General features: G+C 33.2%; 1 protein-coding gene across 3 annotated transcripts in view; it reads left to right on the top strand.

The window, feature by feature from the left end:
• LOC100918759 (cilia- and flagella-associated protein 43-like) overlaps positions 1–14,524 on the top strand; it is a 201,538-nt gene that overhangs the window by 72,382 nt on the left and 114,632 nt on the right. The gene's annotated exons all lie outside the window — the stretch shown is intronic.

The following is a 14,524-nucleotide window of genomic DNA, read 5'->3' as shown; positions in this document are numbered from 1 at the left end:
TTCATTGTAATCGGTTGCATAATTTTAATTTGAATCAACTCTCTTATAATGGTTTTATTTTATTTTTAGTTCTGAACTCTTGCTTTCCCACCTTGCCCTTCTTCTTCCACATTAAGAAGGTGAAAAAAATGGAAAAACTACTATATATCATCAAGTAAAAACAAATTTTTACATTAGCCATGTTTAAGGGGGAAAAAGAGGAGCAGCTACATGGCGCAGTAAATAGAGCACTGGTTCTGGAGTTAGGACCATCAAATCCAGCCTCAAACACACTTCCTATCTATGTGACTGTCTTTTGCTTCTTTTTTATATCCCCAGAGCTTAGCACAGTGCTTAGCCTATTGAGGACACTCAATAAATGCTTATTGATTGACTGACTTACTATATAAAAATGTAATTAGTTTAAACTTGTTTTGCTCCCCATAATTGCTCACTCATGTTTTTCTTTTTTATGCTTCTTTTGACTCATGTATTTGTATGTCAGATTTTCTGCTCACCTCTGAAGTTTAATCGGGAATTCTTGGAAATATTCCGTTTCATTAGAGGTTCATTCCACTCCCCATCATCCCTTACAGAATTATACTCAGTTTTTCTGGGTGAGGTATTCTTGGTTGTAAACCTAAATGCTTGCTTTGCCTTACAGATTGTCATTCCAAATTCTATACTTCTTTATTAGTAGCCACTAAATCACGTATGATCCTGACTTTGATTCCTTGGTATTAGAATTCTATATTTCTGGCTGTTGGAAGCATTTTCTCTTGACCTGGAAGACCTAAGCATGAGCATATTATTCTTAGGAGTTTTAAATTTAGGACTACTTTCAAGAAGTAAACAGTGAATATTTGAAATTCTTACTTTACTTTCTGGTTCTAATATATCTGGTCATTTTTCTTTTTGAAAAAAAAAGTTTTTTAACATTCATTTTTTTAAATGACTTCCAAGTTTTTTTACTTGGAACTTTATTTTTCAATCCTTCCCCACCTAATAAGAAGAATATAAGTAATATAATATCAATTATATGTGTGAAGTCATGCAAAGCATTTCCATATTAGCCATATTCCAGCCTCTTCTCCCCACCCCAAGCAAGAAAAATTAAGAAAGCGAAAAAGATATGTTTTACTTACTGGTCTTTGGAGCCTACCTGGATAAACACAGAGATGAGCCAATTAGGAGGTACAAGCAGTCTGTCTTTATTCAGATATCACCTCAGCAAGTGAGACAGGAAGCAAGAGACAGAATTCAGTTAAAGGTCGGCTATCTATGCTTCCTCTCTTCTGGGATTCCCTGTGCCAAGCCATTCGGCAAAATGCCATAGATGGAACACTGGGAAGGAGGCATATGGAGTTGACATTGCATCAGAGGAAGAGATCTAGGAAGAGGACACGCCCCTCGCCACCTCAAGGAGCCTATTAGGTTCTTGTACCCCTGTGTGGGACAATCTCCTGCCTTAGGGCTGCACCCTTTCTATTTCGTTGGGTCCCACCCTGTCCAAGCTGAAAGGCTATGTGGTATATAAGGGTACATGGCTAATCTCAGAGAGAGGAATGTCTCTAACATTATTCTATTTTAAAATGATGAGATGATTTTAGAAGGGCCTGGAAAGATTTACATGAACTTATGCTGAGCAGACAGTAATAGTAAGATTGTGTGATGATCAATTATGACAGACTTGGGTTCTTCTTGGCAGTTCAGTGATCCCAAGGTAATCCCTATAAATTTTTGATGGAAAATGCTATCTGCATCCAGAGAAAGAACTATGGAGACTGAACGTAAATCAACACAAGCAATGTCCACTCTTTTTTCTTTTTCTTATATTTTTTCTCTCAGGTTTTTTTCTTTTTGTTCTGATTCTACTCTCTCAACAATAATATATAAATATATATATAGTAAGTATATAAACAATGAATGTTCCTGTATAACCAAAAAAATGTTTTTTGCATATAACTGAGGAAAATAAAAATGAAAAAAAATTCTGCTTCTGTTCACTTCACTTTGTATTCAGTGATCTGTTCTTTTTCTTTCTTGTTGATGAAAGTTTAATATAAATTTTCTCCCTAGGACTGCTTTGGCTATAACCCAAAAGTTTTGTTTTGCTGTCTTATTATTGTTATTTAATTTAACAAAATTAGGTATTGTTTCTATGACTTTTACTTTGACTCACTAATTTTTTGAGTCCTTTGGAATTATCTTGGATCATTTTATTAATAAGAATAACATTCAGTTGATTGTTATATGATATTGCTATATTATGTACAATATACTTCTGGTTCTGCTCATTTTACTTTGCATTAGTTTGTGTAAGCCTTTTCAGGTTTTTCTCAAATCGTCTTGCTAGTCATTTCTTATAGCACAATAATATTGCATCACAATCATATACTTGTTTAGCCATTCCCCAATTGATTCACATTCCCTCAGTTTTCAATTCTTTGCTACCATAAAAAGAAATGCTCTAAATATTTTTATTCAAATAAGTAATTTCCTTTTTTACTTAATCTCTTTGGGATATAGATTGAATAGTGGTATTTTTGGGTCATAGGGTCACAGTTTTATAACCCATTTCAGCATAGTTGCAAATTGTTCTCCAGAATGGTTTACAACCTCACTAACAGTGTATCAGGGTACCAATTTTTCCATATACTCCCCAGCATTTGACATTTTCCTTTCCTATCATGTTAACCATTCTGATAGGTTAAAAAATATATATTTCTGTAATTAGCAATTTAGAACTTTTTTCTTCTTCTGAAAATACCTGTTCATATCTGTCGACCAGATATGTCAATTGAGGAATGACTTTTATTTTTATAATATGTCCCAGTGTCTTATATATTTGAAAAATGAAGCCTTTATCAGAGAAACTTGCTTTAAACTTCCCTCCCTGATTTCCTAGTTTGTTTCTAATTTTAGCTGTATTTGGGAAAACCTTTTAAATTTAATATAATCAGAATTATTCATTTTATTGATATGATTCAGGGCAAGGTATATTCAGTAAACTTTGTAAATTTCTGACTCAGGTCAGCTTATTCCTAGTTGGCAGTTTCAGTAGTGACAGCACTGCCAGATAACACCTGTTCCTGCCCCCTGAAGTACAAGGATCTCCTGGGATATCTTTCTACCCCATTGCTTCCTGTCCTAGTCTTTATCCTTTTTCAGTCCCTTTAGTACAGAATGCCAGGTCCTATCTTTAGTTTCTAAAAACATCTCTGTCTCTCTAAATCGACCTGGGCTATAAAAATGATTCACTGTGACTTTTAAAAATATTTTTTCCTGATCATTATTTGATCTAGTGAGTTTTCTATATTTTTGTGGAGGAGATATGATGAAGAGATTTTTTTATTTAATAGCCTTTTATTTACAGGTTATATGTATGGGTAACTTTACAGCATTGACAATTGCCAAACCTCTTGTTCCAATTTTTCCCCTTTCCCCCACCCCCTCACCTAGATGGCAAGATGACCAGTAGATGTTAAATATATTAAAATATAAATTAGATACACAATAAGTATACATGACCAAACTGTTATTTTGCTGTACAAAAAGAATCAGACTCTGAAATATTGTACAATTAGCCTGTGAAGGAAATCAAAAATGCAGGTGGGCAAAAATATGGGGATTGGGAATTCAATGTAATGGTTCTTAGTCATCTCCCAGAGTTTTTTGCTGGGCGTAGCTGGTTCAGTTCATTACTGTTCCATTGGAAATGATTTGGTTGATCTCATTGCTGAGGATGGCCAAGTCCATCAGAATTGGTCATCATATAGTATTGTTGTTGAAGTATATAATGAAGAGATATGTTTCTTTTACATCTTCATACTCCATATTTAAACTATATTCCCTTTAGTATCACTCTCTTGATTAGGCAAGCAAGTCATTATTGAATTATCATTCTCCTGTATACTTGATGTGTATGATTTGCAAAATATCCATTAAATTCTTAGATAGTCAGCTTTGAATTGTAAAGGATGTAATCCATTACTTCAAGGTACTTCCTTTCTCTGTAAGAAGACACTTTCTCAATCAGCTGAATTCCTATACTTGACTTCTGGCTGAGAGGATCCCTTGTTTTTGAACTAAGAATAGAATTACCATATTTTCTTGCCCCAAGTCTTGCTACTAGAGATTCCTGAGGATTCTAGTATCATACATCATTTTCTAATACATATCAGCCATAATAGACCTCTAAAGCAAAATCTCCTTGTTCAGTCCCATCCTGTCCCAGTCAAAGAATAATTTCATCTGGATCAGACTTTGTTTACAAAACATTTTAAGTGGTTTGATTCTTGTTTCCCAACCCTTTCTAAGATACTTATGACTCATAAGCATGATTATATTACCTTATCATTAAATGTGACCATGGAAAAGTCATTTATCTATTTTGAGTCTCTAGACTTGAATCTGAGAGATATGGTATCAAATACTGCTTCAGAAAAATTCCTGACTCCTGTGATCATTGGCAAGTCAGAATTTCAGAACATTAGTTTTCTCATGAGTAAAATGGGGATATTGTAAATGACAAAAACCTGCAGTATCTTTACAAAACAAAACAAAATGGGCTGACAAAGAATTGGATACTGAAATGACTCAAGAACACCTACTTTATCATCTTTCATGTACTAGCACTAATCATCATTATTATTTGATATCATCATCATCATCATCATTTCTATAGAGAAGTTTGAGTTAAAAATGCATTTCTGGAAAGGTTACTCTATAGTTTCAGACTAGATCCATTTCTGGTGAGGTTTGTTCCTGAAACCCATTTTTTTTAAATTAGTAATTTGGTGAATTTGATCAGCCCTCCCCTTTCAAAACAAGGGAATAAAATTAGAAAAGAAATAAGGATGAGTGATGGCAGTTTTCCCATCATCTCAAAAACATATAGGTATTGTACCCTGGAAGTATGCAAGAATAAGCTCCTCTAACCCATTTATGTCTTTTAAGGACAAAATATTAATAATCATCATCATGAAGAGAGGTTCATTTTCAAAACTTATTTTTTAGTCTTTTGACATATATTTCTTCAAGATTATTTCAGAATCTATTTTGAGTTCTACTCCTGTGGAAAAGGAGATGGGGTTTACATTGTTTCAGAAAACAGAACTAAAAGTAAAAGGTAGAAGATAAATTAAAATTCAGATGACTATACAAAGTCCTACTATTCCACTGTCTTATTACTAACTAGAGATAATTTTGGATTCTTAATGGCTGTCCATGGATCACAAAATCTGGCAAATAAAGGATCTAGCCATAGGCCAGTACATTTTCCAAGGATCAGCCTAAATCAGTATAGAGCTAAATAAATTGGTCATCTGATAATGAATTCTTTGGCCATGGTAATCCACAATCAAAAGAAAAATACAAAATGACTCTCAGTCCTTTGCAAATATTTTCTTTTTCTATAGTGACACAGTAACAAAAGAGGGGCACAGAGGTTACTAAGTATTGTACAATTTTTAACTATTCTATAACCTTACTAATTAACCAATAGACATAACAACAAGCCTTATTCTTGTTATTCTTGTGTATAGCTCATATATGAGCTCTGAAGATCCTTATCCCCAACTCTCATTCTTACAAGTAAGTCTCAGGTCCCAGACTTGACTACATTTCCCTCTTAGGATTTTAAGGCTACTCCTGAAGGATCAGGAGTAAATTCTTTTACTGTCATTGCTCAAATCCCATTATATAGTTTCCTCCACCCACAGTTAGCTGCCAGTAATTAATACTTAAGTTTCATTTAACCAACTGAGATCAATTAGCTTTTTACAAAGGGATATTTAATGAGAAGATGTAGTAATAAGAGAAATACAGACATTTCTCCCATCACCTAGGGAAAGTGTTTCCCATACCCCCTCAGTCTCTGGGGAGAATGTAGTCAGATTTTATTAAGTTTCTAAATTTGGCCCAATAAATACACTTCCTACTGCAACATGACTGATATGTCTGCATCTCTGCTACTCCTGGGCTCATCAGGGTAGTTCACTTGGGATTGCATTCCTCACTGGCTTCCAGCAAATCTTGGCTTCAACTTCATTCTTAGATCTTCTGGTGACTTAATCTGACATTAGGACACTTCCATGATAGCCAATACTAATCTCCTTCATTTAAAACAACATATATATATATATCAGTGAAAGAAGCATTAGGCAGGTGATGTGCTCTCATCTTCCTGAAATTTCAGGTGAGGTAGAAAGGCTCTGCTGTCTTCTCCCCACCCAGAGGTTCACAGTTATTCATCCCCCATGTCATTCATCCCCCAATGCCAGCCAGTCTAGAAAAATGCCCAGCTTGCCCTGACTAAATAATGCTTTTTGAATGTCTCCTGGTTTTGCCCATTGCATCTAATCTAAATTATATCTATGCGTCACAAGTTTAGCAGGCTATAACCAGCAACAGAATGTCTGAACATGCTTCTAAGCATAGAGCAGAGCACGCCCTCAAAAAAAAATCTCATTCCAGGAAGTCTTCTTTGTCTTTTGTACTCAACATTACCTACCTTCATCCTTTTATACACTCAACATTCTTTTTACCAACAAAACTGGAAGAAAAAAAATGAAGTGATAGATAAATGAAAGATTGATTTACTGAGAGAGGCAAATAAAAGGAATTGGTTTTATTTTATACCTAAAGGCAACAACAAAAATATTTTATGAAATATTTGTTCATCTTGTAATCAGTGGTCATGATAAATTATATCCACAAAAAGAACAGCATGAAAATCATTGCAGTTTAGTTACCAACAATGTAAAGACTGAGGAGATTTTTGCAAATCCTACTGTCTGAATGAAAGTAGCATATGCTTTGATACTCAGTGACTTTAATATGAAGGCAGAAATAGATGAGAATGGCCAAAAATGTTGAAAAATACAGATAAGGAAAAAGGAATGAGAGACAGTTCTTATAGTTTACAAAAGCTTCATGTTCATATATGGTGAATATGTTTTTGATTAATATGCTTTCCTTATGAATTATGTTGGGAGAGAAAAATCAGAATAAAAAGGAAAAACCACAAGAGGAAAAAAAAAAGAAGGGGGGAAAGTGAACATAGCATGTGTTGATTTACATTCATTCTTCATAAGTCTCTCTCTGGATGCAGATTTTTTCTATCCAAGTTTATTGGACTTGCCTTGAATCTTTGAATTACTGAGAAGAATCAAATCTTTCATAGTTGATCATAGCACAATCTTGCTGTTATTGTCTACAAGTATTACTCGTTTCTCTGAGCATCAGTTCATGTAAATCTTCCAGCTTTTTCTAAAATCAGTTTGTTGAGCATTTTTTATAGAACAATAATATTCTATTTTCATATACCATAATTTATTCAGCCACTCCCCAATTGATGGGCATCTATTCATTTTCTAATTCTTTGTCACCACAAAAAAGAGCTCTTAGAAACATTTTTGCACATATGGATCCTTTTCCATCATTTATATTTTCCTTTGAATACAGACTTAGTAGTAGCACTGTTGGATCAGATTATGTACAGTTTGATAGCTCTTAAGGCATAGTGGCTCTCTAGCATGATTGAATCATTTCACAACTCCATCAACAATACATTAGTGTCTCAGTTTTCCCACATCCCCTCTAACATTTAGCATTATCTTTTTCAGTCATCTTAGCCAATTTGAGAGGTGTGAGATGGTATTTCAGAGGTGTTTTTATTTGCATTTCTCTAATCAATAGTGATTTAGAGAATTTTTTTTATATGACCATAGATGGCTTTAATTCCATCATCTGAAAATTGTCAGTGGATAGCCTTTGACCATTTAGGATTTGGGGGATCACTTGTATTCTTACAAATTTGACACAGTTCTTTGTATATTTTAGAAATGAGTCCTTTATTAGAAATACTGGCTATAAAGTTTTTTTCCCAGCTTTGTACTTTTAATCTTGTTTGTGTTGGTTTTGTGCAAAAATTTTGCACTTCATAATGTGCTCCAGTTCTTTTTTGGTCATAAATTCCTCCCTTCTCCAAAGATCTGATACATGAACTATCCCTTGTTCTCCTAATTTACTTTTGTTATCACCTTTTATACCCAAATCACACATCCATTTTCACCTTATTTTAGTATGGGGTGTTTCTGACATATGTTAATTTTCTGATATTATTTCCCAGTTTTCCCAGCAATTTTTGTAAAATAATGAGTTCTTATCCCAGAAGCTGAAGTTTTTTCAAATACTATATAACTATAGTCATTGATTATTGTGTCACATGTATCTAACTTATTCCACTTGTCTACCATTCTATTTGATTAGCCAGTACCAAATGATTTTGATGATTGCTCCTTTATAATATAGTTTTACATCTGGTACCGCTAGGCCACCATCCTTTGTATTTTTCTGTTTGTTAATTCTCTTGATATTCTTGCACTTTTTTTTTCTTCTGGATGAATTTTGTTATTATTTTTTTGTAGTTATATAAAATAATTTTTGGCAGTTTGATTGATATAGCACTGAATAAGTAGATCAAATTATGAACAAGTGATATTTTTCCAGTTTAGATCCGACTTTATTTGTGTGAGAAGTGTTTTGTAATTGTGTTCATATATTCCTGGGTTTATCTTGACAGGTGGACACCCAAATATTTTATCTACAATTATTTTAAAAGATTTGTCTATCTCTTGCTGCTAGGCTTTGTCAGTAATATTTAGAAATGCTGATGATTGGTGTAGTTTTATTTTATATCCTTCAACTTTGCTAAAGCTGTTGTTTCAAGTAGGTTTTTGGATCATTCTCTAGGATTCTCTAGTGGCTCTCTAGCATCATTGAATCATTTCACAACTCCATCAACAATGTATCCATCAACAAAGTGTATCATCATATCATCTGCTAAGAGTGATTGTTTTTTCTCCTCATTGCCTATTCTAATTAATTTCTTTTTCTTATTGTTAAAGCCAACATTTCTAATACAATAATGAATAATAGTAGTAATAATGGACATCCATGTTTCAACTCTGATCTTATTGGGAATGCATATAGCTTCTCTCCATTATAAATAATGCTTTCTGATGGTTTTAGATAAATGCTGCTTATCATTTTAAGAAAAACTCCTTTTATTCCTATGCCCTCTAGTGTTTTTCATTGGAATGGGTACTGTATTTCATCAAAAGCTTTTTCTGCATCTATTGAAATTATCATGTGATTTCTGTTAGTTTTGTTATTGATATGGTTAATTTTGGTAATAATTTTTGTGATATTGAACCAGCCCTGCATTACTAGTAAAAATCCCAGTTGGTCATAGTGTATTATCTTGCTGATAAGTTGCTGTAATTGCTTTGCTAATATTTTATTTAAATTTTTGCATCAATATTCATTAGGGAGATTGGGCTGTAATTTTCTTTCTCTTTGGCTCTTCATGGTTTAGGTATCAGCACCATATTTATATCATAGATGGAATTTGGTGGGACTCCTTCTTTACCGATTTTTCCAAATTAATTTACATAGTCTTGGAATTAAATTAAATATTTGGTAGAATTCATTTATAAATCCATCTGGCCCTGGAGATTTTTTCTTAGGGAATTCGCTGATGGCTTGTTCAATTTGCTTTTTCTAAAATGGGAGTATTTGAAGGGAAGCAACAAACTGGGAAAACATCTTCACAGTTAAAGATTCTGATAAAGGCCTCATTTCCAAAATATATAGAGAACTGACTCTAATTTATAGGAAACCAAGCCAATATCCAATTGATAAATGGTCAAAGGATATGAACAGACAATTTTCAGATGATGAAATTGAAATCATTACCACTCATATGAAAGAGTGTTCCAAATCATTATTAATCAGAGAAATGCAAATTAAGACAACTCTGAGATACCACTACACACCTGTCAGATTGGCTAAGATGACAGGAAAAAATAATGATGATTGTTGGAGGGGATGCGGGAAAACTGGGACACTGATACATTGTTGGTGGAGCTGTGAACGAATCCAACCATTCTGGAGAGCAATCTGGAATTATGCCCAAAAAGTTATCAAACTGTGCATACCCTTTGATTCAGCAGTGACTACTGGGATTATATCCCAATAGATAATAAAGAAGGGGAAAGGGACCAGTATGTGCCAAAATGTTTGTGGCAGCCCTGTTTGTAGTGGCTAGAAGCTGGAAACTGAGTGGATGCCCATCAATTGGAGAATGCCCTGTTTGTAGTGGCTAGAAGCTGGAAACTGAGTGGATGCCCATCAATTGGAGAATGGTTGGGTAAATTGTGGTATAATAAAGAAGGGGAAAGTTATTGTTCTGTAAGAAATGACCAGCAAGATGAATACAGAGAAGCTTGGAGAGAATTACATGAACTGATGCTAAGTGAAATGAGCAGAACCAAGAGATCATTATATACATCAACAATGATACTGTATGAATATGTACTCTGATGGAAATGGATTTCTTTGTCAAAGAGACCTAATTCAGTTTCAATTAATCAATGATGGACAGAAGCAGCTACACCCAAAGAAAAAACACTGGGAAATGAATGTAAACTGTGTGCATTTTTGTTTTTCTTCCCAGGTTATTTCTACCTTCTGAATCCAATTCTCCCTGTGCAACAAGAAAACTGTTTGGATCTGCACATATACATTGTATCTAGGATATACTAGGACATATTCAACATATATAGGACTGCTTGCCATCTAGGGGAGGGGGTGGAGGGTGGGAGGGAAAAATCGGAACAGAAGTGAGTGCAAGGGATAATGTTGTAAAAAAAATTACCCTGGCATGGATTCTGTCAATAAAAAGTTACTATAATAATTAAAAAAAAAGAAAACATAAAAAAAAATAAAATGGGACTATTTAAGTAATTTAATTCCTCTTCTGCTAATCTTGGCAATTTATATTTTTATAAATATTCATCCATCTTAATTAGATCACCAGATTTGCTGGCATACTGTTGAACAAAATAGATCCTAGTTATTACCTTAATTTCTTTTTCTTAGTTTCAATTTTATCGATCTCTTATTTGAGTTTCAGAATTTCTAATTTAGTATTTAATTGGGATTTTAAAATATGTTCTTTGTCTAGCTTTTTTAGTTGCATGCCCAGTTCATTGATCTACTCTTTATTTTATTCATGTAACTATTTAGAGATATAAAATTTCCCTTAAGAACTGCTTTGGCTGCATCCCATAGGTTTTAATATGTTGTCTCATTATTGGCATTCTCTTGGATGAAATTACTGATTGTTTCTTTGATTTGTTGTTTGGCCTACTCATTCTTTAGAATTAGATTATTTAATTTCCAATTGTTTTTTAGTGTACTTTTCCTTGACCCTTTATTGAATATAAATTTTATTGCCTCATGGTCTAAAAAGGAAGCATTCTGCCTTTCTAAATTTGATTGTGAGATTTTTATGCCCCAATATATGGTCAATTTTTGTATAGGTGCCATGTACTGCTGAGAAAAAGAGGTGTTCGTTTCTGTCCCTATTCAGTTTTCTCCAGAGGTATATGATATCTAAGTTTTCTGGGATTCTATTAACCTCTCTAGTTTCTATTTTGTTTATTTTGTGGTTAGATTTATTTAATTCTGCAAGGAGGTTGTTGAGATTCCTCACCAATAGAGTTTTGCTATTTATTTCTTCCTGTAACTAGTTTAACTTCTCTAAGAATTTGGATGCCTTACTACTTGATGCATATATACCTTTAGTATAGATACTATTTCATTGTCTATGGTACTCTTTAACAAGATGTAGTTTCCTTCCTTTTCTCTTTTAATTAGATCTATTTTTGTTTTTGCTTTATCTGAGATCAGAATTGCTACCTTACCTCTGCTTTTTTTTTTTTTTTTTTGCTTTAGCTGAAGCATAATAAATTCTTCTCCAGTCTTTTACCCATCCTCTATGTGTATCTCTCTGTAGATGTGTTTCTTGTAAAAAGCATATTGCAGTTTTTTTTTTACTTCAACTGAAGCATGATAAATTCTGTTCCAGCCTTTTACCTTTACTCTGTATGTGTCTCTCTGTGTCAAATGTATTTCCTGTAAACAACATATTGAAGGATTCATGCTTTTAATACAGTCTGCTATCTGCTGACATTTTATGGGAGATTTAATCCCATTTACATTCACAGTTATGATTACCAGCTCTATATTTCCCTCCATCCTATGTACTCCTCTGTCTATATTTTTGTTCTCTCTTTCCACCTATCCCTCCTTAGTAATATTTGATTTCTAACTTGCCTCATCTTTATCCTGCCTTCTTTTCTTTCCACTCCCTCCCTTTTCTTTCCCCTTTCTCCTCCTACTTCCTTAAAAGATAAAATAAATTTCTATACCCAACAAAGTGATTATGTTATTTCCTCTTTGAGCCAAAACTGATGACATTAAGCTTCAGACAATTCTCATCCCTCTCCCTTCTTTCCCTCTGTTTGATAGATCTTTTGTGCCTCTTCATGTAATCTAATTTGTCCCATTAGAGGGGAGGTAATCCTCTTCTTTTCTTCCAGTACTATCCTTTTTCTATCCCTTAATGTCTTTTTTATTGATATCATCATAGCAGAGTTCATTCTTATCCACATCTTTCATCCATGTATGCCCCTCTAACTGTCTCAATAATAAATACAATTCTCAAGAATTACAAATGTCATTTTCTGATCTAGGGATATAAACAGTTTAAACATTAAATAGTATTTTTCCTGTTTTACCTTTCTATGCTTCTCTTGAGTCCTATGTTTGAATATCAAATTTTCAATAGGAATAATTGAAAATCTCTTACTTCATTGAAGATCCATCTCCTCCCCTGAAAAAATGATGCTCAGTCTCAGTGTGTAGTTGTAACTATATGTCCTTTACTTATCAAAATATGGTATTCCAGACCCTCTGATCTTTACTGTAGAAACTATTAGATCTTGGTTAATCCTGACTGTTACCTACACACCTGTCAGATTGGCTAAGATGACAGGAAAAAATAATGATGATTGTTGGAGGGGATGTGGGAAAATTGGGACATTGATGCATTGTTGATGGAGTTGTGAATGAATCCAACCATTTTGGAGAGTAGTTTGGAACTATGCTCAAAAAGTTATCAAACTGTGCATACCCTTTGATCCAGCAGTGTTACTACTGGGATTATATCCCAAAGAGATTATAAAGAAGGGAAAGGGACCTGTATGTGCACGAATGTTTGTGGCAGCCCTTTTTGTAGTGGCTAGAAACTGGAAACTGAATGGATGTCCATCAGTTGGAGAATGGCTGAATAAATTGTGGTATATGAATATTATGGAATATTACTGTTCTGTAAGAAATGACCAACAGGATGATTTCAGAAAGGCCTGGAGAGACTTACACGAACTGATGCTGAGTGAAATGAGCAGGACCAGGAGATCATTATATACTTCAACAACAATACTATATGATGACCAGTTCTGATGGACCTGGCCATCCTCAGCAACGAGATCAACCAAATCATTTCTAATGGAGCAGTAATGAACTGAACTAGCTATACCCAGAAAAAGAACTCTGGGAGATGACTAAAAACCATTACATTGAATTCCCAATCCCTATATTTATGCCCACCTGCATTTTTGATTTCTTTTACAAGCTAATTGTACAATATTTCAGAGTCTGATTCTTTTTGTACAGCAAAATAACATTTTAGTCATGTATACCTAATTGTGTATCTAATTTATATTTTAATATATTTAACATCTACTGGTCATCCTGCCATCTAGGGGAGGGGGTGGGGGTGGGGGGTAAGAGGTGAAAAATTGGAACAAGAAGTTTGGCAATTGTTAATGCTGTAAAGTTACCCATGTATATATCCTGTAAATAAATTAAGAGGTGAAAAATTGGAACAAGAAGTTTGGCAATTGTTAATGCTGTAAAGTTACCCATGCATATATCCTGTAAATAAAAGGCTATTAAATTAAAAAAAAAAAAATCCTGAGTGTTACTCCTTGATATTTGAGTTGTTTTTGTCTGGCAGTTTGTTGTATTTTTTCCTTGAGATTATAGTTCTGAAGTTTTGCAAAATTGTTCCTTAGAGTTTTCCTTGTATTCCTTTTTCCAGAGATACTCGATAGATTCTTTCATTGACAATTTCCCCCTCTGGTTCTAGTATATCAGGGCAGTTTTCTTTGATGATCTTTTGTAGAATTTTCTCCAGGTTCTTTATTTGGTCATGACCTTCATGTGAACCATTAATTTTTAAATTGTTTTTAATTATTAAAATAATGTATTGTTATCACATTATATTATTATTATAATATAAATATTTATATATAATATATTTATATAATATAATAAATAAAAATAATATAAAATGAAAATATGAAAACAATATGAAATATTATATTATAGAAAGTATAATTATAATAAACATTCATAAATATATTTATAGATTTTAAAAAATAGATGTATAAATATGTAATAAAATATAATTATAATAAAATTATATAAAATGAAATTTATAAAAAAATATTAAATTATTAAACAATTAAAATTATTTAAAATTAAAATCTCCTGGATCTGTTTTTCCAATTAAATAGTTTACATTTTCTTACATTTTTCATTTGTTTTCATTTGTTTGATTGATTCGAGG

This window comes from Sarcophilus harrisii, chromosome 2 (genome assembly GCF_902635505.1).
Source record: "Sarcophilus harrisii chromosome 2, mSarHar1.11, whole genome shotgun sequence".
NCBI lineage: Eukaryota > Metazoa > Chordata > Mammalia > Dasyuromorphia > Dasyuridae > Sarcophilus > Sarcophilus harrisii.
Note: the sequence above shows the minus strand (reverse complement) of the source record. Positions and strands in the feature narration are given on the sequence as shown.